The 16,270-nt window shown below is 45.4% G+C and overlaps 1 protein-coding gene across 1 annotated transcript in view; it reads left to right on the forward strand.

Moving 5' to 3' along the window:
- LOC137652513 (uncharacterized) overlaps positions 1–16,270 on the forward strand; it is a 38,948-nt gene that overhangs the window by 18,274 nt on the left and 4,404 nt on the right. Inside the window, exon 3 of the mRNA XM_068385961.1 lies at positions 2,674–2,729. The gene's annotated coding sequence lies outside the window, so the exon portion shown is untranslated. The remainder of the gene's footprint in view (positions 1–2,673; positions 2,730–16,270) is intronic.

Here is a 16,270-nt window from a genome sequence, read left to right on the forward strand (position 1 = left end):
CACAGTCTTTGTCCAAATTTGTCCTTCCTTGATAGGCTGTAGGTAATACCTTTACAGTACAGTACTTTGTTTGGGCTTGGTATTGTCAAATTCAAAAGTCTGCCAACCCTCTAATTTATTATTGGATTTGACTGTACAATAGTTTGCCTAGTTTGATCACTGGTTATACTGCTAGTGTCACAGTTACATTTGTAAATTTACCAGATCTTGATGAGATCATGATTAGGGGTATATGGAGATGGTTTCGGCATGCTCTTCACACTCCCCAAGAGAGATTAGTTCACCAAACGTTCAGCTGGTCTCCACAAGGTACTAGAAAAGTTGGAAGACCTAGGCCTACATGGCTAAGGACTATGAAGCGCGAAGTAGGATATGATGAATGGAGAAGTATTGAATTAGAAGCTCAAGATAGAGACGACTGGCGAAATCTACCTGAGGTTCTTTGCGTCAGTAGGCGTAGGATGAGATGATGATGATGAATGAAGGACTGGGGTGTTGCTTGATCCTGGATGAGTGACAATTTTTTATTGATTTGGACTGTTATCTGGTTTAAGGTAAGCAGCAAAGGATCTACTATTGATAAATGCTGTCTCTCTCTGGACAGTTTTTAGTGTGTATTGCTATAGAATATTTAAGAAGATGCATTGCTGTCATTGCCATTGACAAAGGAGGTACTGTATTACAAACCTTATCTAATACGCTAGTTAGACCCCACTAGGGGTATGCAGTCCCTCTAAGGGTACTGAAAGAAATAAGTACACACTAGAGCAACCAGGTTCATTACATCAACTGAGTGCTATTTTCAACCAAAAGAGACTAGAATTCTTCAATTTTCTCTCTAACAATATTGTTTAGAGTCTAGAAAAGGCACAGATAATATAAACTACAGGTACATCATATATTTGATGAATATAGTTACTGATACTTAACAGGGTAAATACCAGGCACTGTGGGGACTTCTTTACTTATAAGGTATCCACATTTTGAAGCAGGGTAGTAGACAGGGTTTTGAATAATGCCACGACTCACTAGTTCATGAATTTATTCAATGAAGGAATTTATACATTCTTGTAGTTTTTAAAGGTTCTTTCTATTCAGATGGACTAATGAATCTTTAAGCCATCTGTCACGTAACTTATATCCTAACTGTAGTACTTTCCACAGTGTTTTGTTGGTTTTCTTTATGATTTGTATATCATTTCTTTAGATAGCGACAGTGAACTGTCATTCTTACTCAAAGATAACAAGAAAGGATGATGACAATGGACAGAATAAGCTTTGACTACATGTTTAAAGGTCACTCATGAGTGTCAGAGGCAAGGGACAGTGACAATGCCCTAGAGACTGGCCTTATATACATAAGGATCAGTGCCCAAGCCCCCTCTCCACCCAAGCTAGGACTAGCGAGGGCCAGGCAATGGTTGCTGATGACCCAGCAGGTAGACCTATAGACTCCCAAAACCCCCTTTCCTTAGACATCACGAGGGTGAGTGGGACTCAAACCTCAGTCCAGTTGATCACCAGGTAGAGATATTTCTGATAAGCTTTGATAGGACTGAATTGGTTGCCCATTGAATATGTGATAAAACCCAAGTACAGATGGGAGATTACTTTAAGCAGAGTCCTATGGATTGACCTCAGAAAAAATGTGTCAAGATTATGGTCAGGTTGATGTAATGTGGCCCTCAAACCAGAAACGAGACTGTCAGATCAAAAAAGGCAAACATACTTTATTACCTGTACTGTATTTATACGAAATAGAATTCACTACTGTACATACTGTACAAGTTCTCTTGCTTGAGGAGACACTCGGCCACACTGTTTTATCTAATTTCTCTTCTTGTTTTGTTGAAGTTTTTATAGTTTATATAGGAAATATTTATCTTGATGTTACTGTTCTTTAAAATATTTTATTTTTCCTTGTTTCCTTTCCTTACTGGGCTATTTTCCCTGTTGGGGCCCCTGGGCTTATAGCATCCTACTTTTCCATCTAGGGTTGTAGCTTAGCAAGTAATATTATAACAATACCCCAAGGCCACCCAGTTTCCCCTTGTTTTTCTTTGCCAGCTTTATTAATTTATTTTATTTTGTTTATATAGCCTGTTCGAGTTTTAATGTTGTTTATGGAAGTACTCTTGCTGAACTGTGAAGTGGATATTGCTTAATTTTTTTCAGCGTGGTTCTGTTTTTAGTAATGATTGATATTTGCTATATAATACCTGTGTCAGAGGGATCTTTAATTTGAATAAATTATTGCTAAGCTATTAGCAATAATTGGTTAACCCTTTTACCCCCTGGCTATTTGGAAATTTCCAACCCTTAACCCCCAGGGTTATTTTTTTCTCATCACATTTTGCAGTATATTATTTTTAAATTGCTCTAACAGCCTTAATTTTTGTCATAGAGAGGTCAGGTTGGTCTCATTCTCTTGGAAAATGCCTGAATTTTCTCAAAAATTTTTAAAAATATGAAAAAAAAAAAATTTATAAGAGTTTTTCGCAAGGACGTACCAGTACGTCCATGGGGGTAAAGGGATGAGTTTTGTGAAACATACCAGTACATCCTTTGGGGGTAGAAGGGTTAAAGTTTAAAGAATAAATTAGTTGTTACTTCTTAAGCATAATTTCAAACAAATGTACCATAGATTGATAAGATTTCTTTTTCTCCTATCAGATTTTGGAATAAGCTTTCCAGTCAAGTTGTAAATCAGAAGAAATTCAGAATTTCAGGTGGGTCTAAATTTCTTTTTCAATAGGCATTTCAGGGTTTGATTTTTATGATGTGTGTTCCTACATAAATATTTTCACATTTCAAAGATGGTGTGAGGTGTTCAAAAATTGCCATGAACCACTAAATTTTCAATTTTTCAATATTAAACTTACCCGATAATCATGTAGCTGTCAACTCCGTTGCCCGACAGAATTCTATGGAGGGATACGCCAGCTATCACAATACTAGAAGGGGGTGTACTTACCAGCGCCACCTGTGGCCAGGTACTCAATCATTTGTTGTTGACACCTCCTCAATTATTCCTCTGTCGTGCTTCCGGCTAGACGTTCTGGGATACGCTTATGGTCTTCGAGTTTATTCACGGATATTTGGTGAAGTATTCTCTCAGATTAACGGCTGTCGCTTTACTGGAATCCTTCTTATATTAGCTAGATAGCTTTTATATAATACTGATATAACGGTTAACGAATTTTGCTTGTTTTTGGATCACCCTTTGGCTAACTCTTTGAATACAAGATGTCTGACGTTTCGCAAGCCCCCTCCCATAGACGATGTAGGTCTTGCAATAGGCGTATTCCGAAGGCCTCGGTAGATCCTCACACCGCTTGTTCTGACTGTAGGGACAGGCCCTGTCTATTAGAAAATCGATGTGAGGAATGCGCCGGACTTTCGGAATTGGATTTTGTCCGTCTTTTAAAATATTCATCTAAGTTAGAGAGAGGTAGAGTTAGGAGAAGTTCTTCTCACTCTTCTATGTTTTCCTCACCTCATGATCCCCTACCTTTTCCTACCCCTGTAGTGGCTACCCCCGAACCTACTGTGTGCCCTCCGCCTGATATGTCAGTTGTTTTGCGTGCTATTCAGGCTTTAGGCGATAAAGTAGAATCAGTGGTAAGTGACCATAAGTCTCTGATGGCCGAAGTTAAAGAACTGAAGGTCAAGAGTGCAGTGGGTGGAATTAGTGCCAGTGCTGTGACGAGTGCTAGTGTCGGTGCAGTGCCAAGTGCTAGTGGTGCCAGTGTGGTGCGTGAGGATTTTTCTGTGCGAGCCAGTCGTCCTCCCAGTCCGGGACCTCTTGCAAGCTCCCATGCCCAGGGGAGAAGCAATGTCGAAGGGCTTAAGGGTTCGACAGGCCTTGTTAGGCGCACAGAACTATCCTCGGTGGTTGCGGGCGTGTCTTCCTTAGACCGTCACTCCCACCTGCAGACGATTGAGCCCGTCTTATTCTCGTCCGCTGATCAACTAGCAGGGAAGAAACGTTGGTCTCAGGTCTCGAGACCGCTTAAACGTAGAGTCCAGTCCGCGAGTGCTCAGCCAGGTTGCAGTCATTGGCTCAGCTCTGACTCGCCTCAGTCATCTGTCGACTGTACTCCGCCCAAGAGGAGTAAGGTTCTGCCAAAACAGAGCCCGACTGTTAAGACTTTACCTCAGTCTGTTATCGTTTCTGCCGATCCCAAGTGGACCCTGCTTCAGTCCATGCAAGCTCAGCTTTCGGACTTGATGCGTGAGTGTCGGGCTGAGAGTGTTGCACCTCCTCCTCCGCCTACACTCCCTCCGCCTGTTCTCGCTCCGCCTGTGCTCGCCCCGCCTGCACTTGCTCCGCCTGGTCGCAGCACCATCTGCCAGGCGTACGATGTTGAGCCACTTTCGGAGTTCACTGTTCCCAGTGGTGTTCAGCCTCAGCCTTCTTTAAGGCAACCCTTGCTTTGGGATCAGGAGAGTTATTCCACTCTTCCTCCGCCTCCCCTTGCTGCTCCACCAGTGGTGCAACTCTCGGTTGGGGTACAACAACCTCTCCCCTCCGTGAGTCTGTCTGCTCAGCCATCGCTGCAGCGAGCTCAACCCTCCTCAAGGCAAGCTCCTCTACACCCTGGACTTGCGCCTCAGGAGCCTCAGCCTCCGTCCTCCGCTCAGCTTGTGCAATCCTTGGGTTCAACCTCTCTTGCTAGGAGTCAACCTCCTTCACCCATGCGCCTGCCTTCTGCTTCGTCTGTTGTTCAGCCTTTGCAGTCTGAGCCTCAGGTTTTCCCTCAACAGTCACTGGAAGAGGAAACCACTGTTATTGTTCCTACCCGTTCTGACTCTGCGGTTCAGCATTCTGGTCCGATCGCTTCGCTACCCTCTGCTGATGAGGTGTCGGATGATGAGGAGGCACACCTTGATCCCTCATCAGACGTGGACGAATCTAAGCTTTCTCCACTGTCGATTGATTTTCGTAAGGTCTTGGCTCTACTCAGGGAGATTTACCCAGACCACTTCGTCTCTGCTATTCCCCGCTCTCCACCATCTGAGTTTTCGCTGGGCGTACAACAAGCTAAGTCCAACTATACTAAGCTTGTCCTAGCTAGATCCTCCAAGAGGGCTTTAAGGATCTTAGGGGAGTGGCTGCAGTCTAAACAACACCTTGGCAAGACTTCCTTCATGTTCCCTCCAACGAAGCTCGCTTCGAAAGCTAGCGTTTGGTATGCCACAGGGGAAGCACCAGGCTTAGGAGTACCTGCCTCTGCCCAGGCTGACTTCTCAAGTCTGGTGGACTCGCCTCGGAGAACTGCTATGAGACGCTCGAAGGTTTGTTGGACCTTCTCAGACCTGGATCATTTACTAAAAGGGTTGTTCAGAGCATTTGAAATGTTCAACTTTCTCGACTGGTGCCTGGGGGCCCTCAGCAAGAAAACCTCTCCTGCGGACAAAGATTCTGCCATGCTATTAATGTCCTGCATGGATAAGGCCATCAGAGATGGATCGGGTGAGCTAGCGTCGTTATTTGTATCAGGGGTGTTGAAGAAAAGGGAACAACTGTGTACCTTCCTTTCCGCCAGCATTACACCTTGCCAACGGTCACAACTCCTTTTTGCTCCACTCTCAAAGTTCCTCTTTCCCGAGGAGCTAGTTAAGGACTTGTCTGCTGCCCTGATACAAAAGGACACGCACGATCTTGTAGCCTCATCGGCTCGTAAGTCTAAGGTTGCCACCTCAGTCCCCAAGACTTATCGCTCCCCAGTGGCTGATACCCCGGCTACGAGGTTCATACCGCCCTTTCGTGGTAGAGCCCCCAGCCGAGGAAGCTCCCGTCCAGACTCTCACAGGAGCAAGTCTAGGAAAGGATCCAGGACATCTAAGGGAAAGAACTGACTCTCAGATTCTCCAGACAACAGTAGGAGCCAGACTCAAGATCTTCTGGCGAGCCTGGGAGAAGAGAGGAGCAGACGCACAGTCTGTCAGTTGGCTGAGGTACGGTTACAGGATTCCATTCCGCCTCAAACCACCTCTGACCACATCGCCCATCAACCTCTCTCCCAACTACAAAGAAGAGGACAAGAGGCTAGCATTGCAACAGGAGGTGTCGCTACTTGTGCAGAAGAAGGCAGTGGTTATAGTCCGGGACCATCAATCCCCGGGCTTCTACAACCGTCTCTTTCTTGTGGCCAAGAAGACAGGAGGTTGGAGACCGGTGCTGGACGTCAGCTCTCTCAACGAGTATGTCACCAAGCAGACGTTCACGATGGAGACGACCAAGTCGGTCTTAGCAGCGGTCAGACAGGAGGACTGGATGGTCTCGTTGGACTTGAAAGATGCATACTTTCACGTTCCCATTCATCCAGACTCCCAACCTTTCCTGAGATTCGTTTTCGGAAAGGTTGTCTATCAGTTCCAAGCCCTGTGTTTTGGCCTAAGCACAGCTCCTATGGTCTTTACTCATCTGATGAGGAATGTAGCGAAATTCCTACACTTATCGAACATCAGAGCCTCCCTCTACCTAGACGACTGGCTGTTGAGAGCCTCCACGAGTCGTCGTTGTCTGGAGAACCTCAATTGGACTTTAGACTTAATCAGAGACCTAGGTCTATTAGTCAATATAGAGAAATCTCAACTCATTCCCTCCCAATCCATTGTGTACCTGGGAATGGAGATTCAGAGTCAGGATTTTCGGGCTTTTCCATCGGCCCCCAGGATAAACCAAGCCCTAGAGTGCATCATGAGCATGCTGAAGAGGAGCAATTGCTCAGTGAGACAGTGGATGAGTCTCACAGGGACCCTCTCATCACTGGCCCTGTTTGTCGAGCTAGGAAGACTCCACCTCCGCCCTCTTCAATTCCATCTTGCTGCTCATTGGGACAAGGGCTCGACTCTAGAAGCAGTCTCTATCCCTATCAACCAAGAGATGAAGACCACTCTCCTGTGGTGGAAGCACAATCTCCTTCTCAAGGAGGGTCTATCATTGGCCATCCAGACCCCCAATCTTCATCTCTTCTCAGATGCATCGGACTCGGGCTGGGGTGCGACCTTGGACGGACGGGAATGCTCAGGAGTATGGAACAAGGAACAAGGATTACTCCACATCAACTGCAAGGAACTGTTAGCAGTTCATCTTGCCCTGTTGAACTTCAAGTCCCTCCTGCTAGGCAAAGTGGTGGAGGTGAATTCAGACAACACCACAGCCTTGGCTTACATCTCCAAGCAAGGAGGGACCCATTCGAGGAGCCTTTACGAGATCGCAAGGGACCTCCTCATTTGGTCAAGAGGTCTAAACCTCACTCTGGTCACGAGGTTCATCCAGGGCGATATGAATGTTTCAGCGGATCGCCTCAGCAGAAGGAATCAGGTCATTCCCACGGAATGGACCCTCCACAAGAGTGTGTGCAACAGACTTTGGACCTTGTGGGGTCAACCTACCATAGATCTGTTTGCCACCTCCATAACCAAGAGACTTCCGCTTTATTGTTCCCCTGTTCCAGACCCTGCAGCGGTTCATGTGGATGCTTTTCTTCTGAACTGGTCCCATCTCGACCTGTACGCATTCCCTCCGTTCAAGATAATAAACAAAGTTCTGCAGAAATTCGTCTCGCACGAAGGGACACGGCTGACGCTGGTTGCTCCCCTTTGGCCTGCAAGAGAATGGTACACAGAGGTACTTCAATGGCTAGTCGACTTCCCCAGGACTCTACCTCTAAGAGTGGACCTTCTACGTCAACCACACGTAGACAGGTTGCACCCAAACCTCCACGCTCTTCGGCTGACTGCCTTCAGACTGTCGAAAGATTCGCTAGAGCTAGAGGCTTTTCGAAGGAGGCAGCCAGTGCGATTGCCAGAGCTAGAAGAGTTTCCACTCGTAGAGTCTACCAGTCTAAGTGGGAGGTCTTCCGAAGCTGGTGTAGAGCCAATTCAATATCCTCTACCAATACCTCTGTGATCCAAATAGCTGACTTCCTTCTACATCTTAGGAATGAGAGATCCCTTTCAACACCTACGATTAAAGGATATAGGAGCATGTTGGCCTCAGTCCTCCGCCACAGAGGTTTGGACCTGTCTTCCAACAAGGACCTTCAAGACATTCTCAAGTCTTTTGAGACATCTAAAGAACGTCATCTTTCCACTCCAGGCTGGAATCTAGACGTAGTCTTAAGGTTCCTTATGACATCTAGGTTCGAACCTCTCCAGTCAGCTTCCTTCAAGGATCTTACCCTCAAGACTGCTTTTCTCGTTTGCCTTGCAACAGCTAAGAGAGTCAGTGAGGTTCATGCCTTCAGCAAGAACATTGGTTTCACAACCGAATCTGCAACATGTTCTTTTCAGCTTGGATTCCTAGCAAAGAACGAGCTTCCTTCACGTCCTTGGCCTAGATCGTTCGAAATACCTAGCCTCTCCAACATGGTAGGTAACGAACTAGAGAGAGTTCTTTGCCCTGTCAGAGCTCTCAAATATTATCTGAAGAGGTCTAAACCTATTCGAGGACAGTCAGAAGCCTTATGGTGTGCCATCAAGAAACCCTCGAGACCCATGTCCAAGAATGGGCTTTCGTACTATATAAGGCTTCTGATCAGAGAAGCACATTCTCACTTAAAGGAGGAAGACCTTGCATTGCTGAAGGTAAGGACCCACGAAGTAAGAGCTGTAGCTACTTCGTTGGCCTTTAATAAAAACCGTTCTCTGCAGAGCATAATGGATGCAACCTATTGGAGGAGCAAGTCAGTGTTTGCATCATTTTATCTGAAAGATGTCCAGTCTCTTTACGAGAACTGCTACACCCTGGGACCATTCGTAGCAGCGAGTGCAGTAGTAGGTGAGGGCTCAGCCACTACATTCCCTTAATCCCATAACCTTTTTTAACCTTTCTCTTGAATACTTTTATTGTTGTTTTTTATGGTTGTTACGGTAGGCTAAGAAGCCTTCCGCATCCTTGGATTTGGCGGGTGGTCTATTCATTCTTGAGAAGCGCCTGGGTTAAAGGTTTGGTAGAGGTCCTTTAGTAGGGGTTGCAACCCCGTGTACGTTGGCACCTTTGGGTTGATTCAGCCTCCAAGAGGAACGCTGCGCTCAGTAAGGAAGACGAACTTTAAATAAAGAGGCAGAGTAACGGTTCTATTCGACTTCCTTACCAGGTACTTATTATTTCATTGTTATTTGAGATAACTGTTATATGAAATATGGGATACTTAGCTATCCTTTAATCTTGTACACTGGTTTTCACCCACCTCCCTGGGTGTGAATCAGCTACATGATTATCGGGTAAGTTTAATATTGAAAAATGTTATTTTTATTAATAAAATAAATTTTTGAATATACTTACCCGATAATCATGATTTAATCGACCCTCCCTTTCCTCCCCAGAGAGAACCAGTGGACCGAGGAATAATTGAGGAGGTGTCAACAACAAATGATTGAGTACCTGGCCACAGGTGGCGCTGGTAAGTACACCCCCTTCTAGTATTGTGATAGCTGGCGTATCCCTCCATAGAATTCTGTCGGGCAACGGAGTTGACAGCTACATGATTATCGGGTAAGTATATTCAAAAATTTATTTTATTAATAAAAATAACATATTAAACTTACCCGATAATCATGTAGCTGTCAACTCCGTTGCCCGACAGAATTCTACGGGAGGGATACGCCAGCTATCACTATACTAGAAGGGGGTGTACTCACAAGCGCCACCTGTGGCCAGGTACTACAGTACTTATTGTTGACGCCACCTCACTTTTTCCTCTGTCGTGCTTCCGGCAAGACGTTCTTGGATACGCTTATGATTTTGGAGTATTGTTCACGGTTTGGTGAAGTATTTCTCTAAAATTTGCAGATTCGCTATACTGGAAACTTCTATGTTAGCTTAGCTAGCTTTTGGAATTAATTTAATTTATTATGGTGACGAAGAGAGTATGAACTCTCTTTCACCTTTAAATGGCCGACCCTTCCCTTAGACGGAAGTGTTGGTGTCTAAGAGAGTATAGACTCTCTTTCTTAATTTTGTTATAGATTTATTTTATATCTCTCCGCCTTTTATAGGCCTCTTCGATTAACTTCCTTTTATTATAAACTTATTAAAATTAACTTATTAAAATTAATTTTTATATTTGTTTATATTCGACCTTTCCTAATAGTAGGCGGTCTTTTCTTGGTACCGAAGTTAATTAACATTGAGCCCGTCATTTCGGTTTTACCTGTTAACATATTATGCTATTTTAATGTTTTTGAAAGAATTTCTTTGATAGTCTCGTACTGTTTTCAAAGTTGAACTAACGTTTTGTTTTGTCTCTGCAGTTGTTGACGTTCAGAACGTTCAACTTGCGTTCTATCGTTACGATAGAGAGAGAATTTTCACGGTGTCACGTTGCAGTAAGAGTAACCGTGTCTAGCGTTTTGTTCATTCTTTCTTAACTTATTGGTTTTAATTCTAATAAAGGAACTTTTCATTTTGAGAAATATTTTCCTTTAACAATAATATGTTTTAACGATATATATGATTGGGCTCTTCTCTCAGGTTCTAAGTCAAGAGAGAGAGAGAGAGAGAGAGATAGAGACGGAGGGAGAAAGAGGAGGATAAACGTTTCGTTCAAGCGAGTAACGTTGTTATCGTTTTTGCTCTTCTCCCTAGTCTCTTTAGGGGAAGAAGGTAAACGTTTCTAGAGAATTTAAACGTAGTTTATTTGATCTAGTGTTTAGTCTCTTTCCAGCCACTGAATTATTTATCTTTCATTAGATTTTTCTGTTACATTGTAATTCTGTTTTCGCAATTACTAACTTTTGAGAAAGGATAGAATTGCGTGTTTCAGGTACAAACCACTTAAAGTTTCGAGTTCAGTGAAATAAGTGCTAACAGAAAATCAAAAGTGATAAGTGATTAGCGCAAAGTGTCAGTGTTGTGCGTGAGGGTACTTCTGTGCGTGCCAGTCGTCCTCCCAGTCCGGGACCTCTTGCAAGCTCCCAAGCCCAGGGGAGAAGCAATGTCGAAGGGCAAAAGGATTCGGCAGGCCTTGATCGGCGCACAGAAGTATCCTCGGTGGTTGCGGGCGTGTCTTACAGAGACCGTCACTCCCACCCGCAGACGATTGAGCCCTTATTTTGCTCGTCTGCAGAAGAAATTTCGGGGAGAAAACGCTGGTCTCAGGTCTCAAGACCTCTTAAACGTAAAGTCCAGACCTATGCCAGACGTACGAAGTTAGAGTTCTACAACCCGGATGCAGTCATTGGGTTAGCTCTGACTCTCCGCAGTCATCAGGTGACTGCACACCTCCTAAGAGAGGTAAGGTGATGCCGTAACAGACCTCATCTTCTGTTAAGGCTTTGCCTTAGCAGACCTTAGCGTCTGCCGACCCCAAGATGACTTTGCTGCAGTCCATGCAGTCACAGCTTGCGGTCTTAATGCGTGAGTGTCAGGCTGAGAAGGTTACACCTCCTCCTGCGATCGCTCCGCCTCACCGCAGTCCTGTCTGCCAGGCGTACGATGTTGAGGTTCCTCAGGATACCTTACCGCGTACTGAGTTGCCAGTTACCAGCGGTGTGCAGCAACCTCCGCCTTCCTTAAGGCAACCTCAGCAATGGGAGCAGGAATCTTTGCCTTACTTCCTCCGCTTCCGCTTGCGGTTCCACCAGAGAGGCAACAATCTCTTGAGGTACGACTACCTCTTCCATCAATGAGGCAGCCACCTCAGCACTCGCTGCAGCTTAGGCTAGCTCCTCAGGAACCTCAACTCGCGAGACAAGAACTGCGTTCTGCGCAGCCGCTACATCAACTCTCGCAGCTCACACCTCAGGAACCTTAACTCGTTCCTCAGGAACCTGCTACTGCGCATCCGCAACCCTTACAGCAAGCGCAACTCATGAGGCAGCAACCTCATGCTATGAGTCAGCCACCTCAACGCATGCATCTGCCACTTTCTCCTCAACTTGAGAAATTACAAATGACAATAATAACACCTCATTACTTTCATAACTTGCATTTGTAATCATATACATGTATGCCTACACAAACATTATGATAATGGAGGTTATTTGTCTTACTTATATAAAAATATATATGTATTCCTTGCAATATATTTTAACAATATCGCAAAATATGGCAAAAATATCTTCAAAACAAAAATGAATCATGAGTTATGAATGTAAGGTAAATATTATGTTGATATTAAAACCCCATGCAAGCATGCATGAAGCACTCTAGCACTGGTCATGGAATTTCTGAGAAATGTTAAACGCCATGCAACACGCTCTGCTTACCTTACAGCATGCTCTACATACAGCATGCTCTGCATACAGCATGCTCTGCATACAGCATGCTCTGCATACAACATGCTCTGCATACAGCATGCTCTGCATTCAGCATGCTCTGCATACAACATGCTCTTCATACAGCATGCTCTGCATACAGCATGCTCTGCATACAGCATGCTCTGCATACAACATGCTCTTCATACAGCATGCTCTGCATACAGCATGCTCTGCATACAACATGCTCTGCATACAGCATGCTCTGCATTCAGCATGCTCTGCATACAACATGCTCTGCATACAGCATGCTCTGCATTCAGCATGCTCTGCATACAACATGCTCTACATACAGCATGCTCTGCATACAACATGCTCTGCATACCTTACCGCATGCTTCTCAGTCATACATCTTTGGTTGTTGCCAACTCACTAGACTGTCAAGCAGTTTCATAACGTTGCCTTCTAGTCTGCTGCTTTTGCACCATTGAAACCCTCACTGAGAGAACTTAACTTTTCTCGGATATGGTCCCTGTAGATGAGAAAGTGCTTTTCTCCCTCCTTCTGATATTCCCTTGAGGACTCTGTCATTTGGAGAGGAGCCTTTAGCTGCGTAGCCTCCTATGGACTTTTATTTAAGCATAACATGCTTCCAGGGAAGGTAATGGTTCCACTTCAGTCACTAACCCCGTCTGTTACCACACCTGCTCCCTTAGACCTTGAGCTGTGTTGCAAGACATGCAGTCCAAGCTTAGTCCTTGTTAAAGGATTTTTTGTTTACGGAGTCAGTGTGTCACTGGGAAGACGTTCAACAACCAGCAGAAGTGACTTGTTGTGACGCAGTGCGGCAACCTCAGCAACCCGATAAGGAGTTGTCTGTACGACCCAGACAGTCTAGACAGCTTCGGGTTGTCACTGTACTTCCTCGCTTCCCCATGGTTGACAGTTCACAGACTGTGCAGCAGTACCATGATCTTGTGTCCGGCTCCGTCAGACGACTGGCTTTTAAGAGCTCCCACAAGTCGTCGCTGTCTGGAGATTCTCAGATGGACTATGGATTTGACCAAGGAACTGGGCCTCCTGGTCAATTTTGAGGAGTCTCAGCTCATCCCATCCCAGACCATTGTCTCCCTGGGTATGGATCTTCAGAGTCGAGCTTTTCGGGCTTTTCCGTCGGCCCCAAGGATCTTCCAAGCCCTAGAATGCATCCAGAGCATGCTGAGAAGGAACCGATGCTCAGTCAGGTAGTGGATGAGTCTAACAGGGACACTTTCATCGCTGGCCCTGTTCATCGTGTTAGGGAGAATCCTCCTCCCCCCCTTCAGTATCATCTAGCTGCTCACTGGATAAAGGACATGACGCTAGAGACGGTCTCAGTTCCTGTTTCCGAAGAGAGGAGGTCTTCTCTCGCGTGGTGTAAGAACAGCTTTCTTCTCAAGGAAGTCTACCTTTGGCTGTTCAGAAACCCGACCGCCGTCTCCTCTCGGACACATCAGACACGGGCTGGGGTGCGACTTTGGACGGACAGGAATGATCGAGAACATGGAATCAGGAGCAAAGGACACTTCACATCAATTGCAGGAGTTGTTGGCGGTTCTTCTGGCCTTGATAAACTTCAAGTCCCTCCAGCTTAACAAAGTGGTGGAGGTGGACTCTGACAACACCACAGCCCTGGCTTACATCTTCAAGCAGGGAGGGACTCTTTCGTGAAGTTGTTCTAGATCGCAAGGGACCTCCTCATCTGGTCTAAAGATCGAAAGCTCACGCTGGTAACGAGGTTCATTCAGGGCGGTATGAATGTCATGGCAGATCACCTCAGCCGGAAGGGTCAGGTCATCCCCACAGAGTGGACCCTTCACAAGAATGTTTGCAGCAGACTTTGGGCCCTGTGGGGTCAGCCAACCATAGATCTGTTCGCTACCTCGATAACCTAGAGACTCCTATTGTATTGTTCTCCGATTCCAGACCCAGCAGCAGTTCACGTGGATGCTTTTCTGCTGGATTGGTTCCATCTCGACCTGTATGCATTCCCGCCGTTCAAGATTGTCAACAGGGTACTTCAGAAGTTCTCCTCTCGCAAGGGACACGGCTGACGTTGGTTGGCTCCGCTCTGGCCCGCGAGAGAATGGTTCTTAGAGGTACTGCAATGGCTGGTCGACATTCCCAGGACTCTTCCTCTAGGAGTGAACCTTCTACGTCTACCTCACGTAAAGAAGGTACACCCAATCCTCCACGCTCTTCGTCTGACTGCCTTCAGACTTTCGAAAGACTCTCAAGAGCTAGGGGCTTTTCGAAGGAGGCAGCCAGAGCGATTGCCAAAGCAAGGAGAACATCCACTCTCGGAATCTATCAGTCTCAAGGGGAAGTCTTCCGTAGCTGGTACAAGACCAATGCAGTTTCCTCAACCAGTACCACTGTAACCCAGATTGCTGACTTCCTGTTATATCTAAGGAAAGTAAGATCCCTTTCAGCTCCTACGATCAAGGGTTACAGAAGTATGTTGGCAGCGGTTTTCCGCCACAGAGGCTTGGATCTTTCCACCAACAAAGATCTACAGGACCTCCCTAGGTCTTTTGAGACCTCAAAGGAACGTCGGTTGTCCACTCCAGGCTGGAATCTAGACGTGGTCCTAAGGTTCCTTATGTCATCAAGATTTGAACCTCTCCAATCAGCCTCTTTTTAGGACCTCACTTTAAAAACTCTTTTCCTCGTGTGCTTGACAACAGCTGAAAGAGTAAGTGAGATCCACGCCTTCAGCAGGATCATTGTTTTCACATCTGAAACGGCTACATGTTCCTTGCAGCTCGGTTTTTGCTAAACGAGCTTCCTTCACGTCCTTGGCCTAAGTCGTTCGAGATCCCAAGCCTGTCCAACTTGGTGGGGAATGAACTGGAGAGAGTACTTTGCCCAGTTAGAGCTCTTAGGTACTATCTAAAAAGGTCTTAACCTTTACGAGGACAATCAGAAGCCTTATAGTGTGCTATCAAGAAACCTTCTTTTCCAAGTTCTAAGAACTCAGTTTCTGACTATTCAGGCTTCTGATTAGAGAAACACATTCTCATCTGAAGGAAGAAGACCTTGCTTTGCTGAAGGTAAGGACACATGAAGTGGGAGCTGTGGCTACTTCTGTGGCCTTCAAACAGAGCCATTCTCTGCAGAGTGTTATGGATGCAACCTATTGGAGAAGCAAGTCAGTGTTCGCATCATTCTATCTCAAAGATGTCCAGTCTCTTTACGAGTACTGCTACACCCTGGGACCATTCGTAGCAACGAATGCAGTAGTAGGCGAGGGCTCAGCCACTACATTCCCATAATCCCATAACCTTTTAACCTTTCTCTTGAATACTTTTTATGGGTTGTACGGTCGGCTAAGAAGCCTTCCACATCCTTGTTGATTTGGCGGGTGGTCAATTCTTTCTTGAGAAGCGCCGAGGTTAAAGGTTGTGATGAGGTCCTTTAGTATGGGTTGCAGCCCTTGATACTTTAGCACCTTTGAGTTGATTCAGCCTTCCAAGAGGAACGCTGCGCTCAGTAAGGAAGACGATCTTTTTAAAGGCAGAGTAACGGTTCAAGTCGACTTCCTTACCAGGTACTTATTATTTCATTGTTATTGTGGATAACTGATTATATGAAATACGGGATACTTAGCTATCCTTTAGTCTTGTACACTGGTTTTTCACCCACCCCCCTGGGTGTGAATCAGCTACATGATTATCGGGTAAGTTTAATATTGAAAAATGTTATTTTCATTAGTAAAATAAATTTTTGAATATACTTACCCGATAATCATGATTTAATTGACCCACCCTTCCTCCCCATAGAGAACCAGTGGACCGAGGAAAAAGTGAGGTGGCGTCAACAACAAGTACTGTAGTACCTGGCCACAGGTGGCGCTTGTGAGTACACCCCCTTCTAGTATAGTGATAGCTGGCGTATCCCTCCCGTAGAATTCTGTCGGGCAACGGAGTTGACAGCTACATGATTATCGGGTAAGTATATTCAAAAATTTATTTTACTAATGAAAATAACATTTTTTATTATAAGTGCATTTTAATCTTAT

Source organism: Palaemon carinicauda, chromosome 13 (assembly GCF_036898095.1).
Source record: "Palaemon carinicauda isolate YSFRI2023 chromosome 13, ASM3689809v2, whole genome shotgun sequence".
In the NCBI taxonomy this organism is placed as follows: Eukaryota; Metazoa; Arthropoda; class Malacostraca; order Decapoda; family Palaemonidae; genus Palaemon; species Palaemon carinicauda.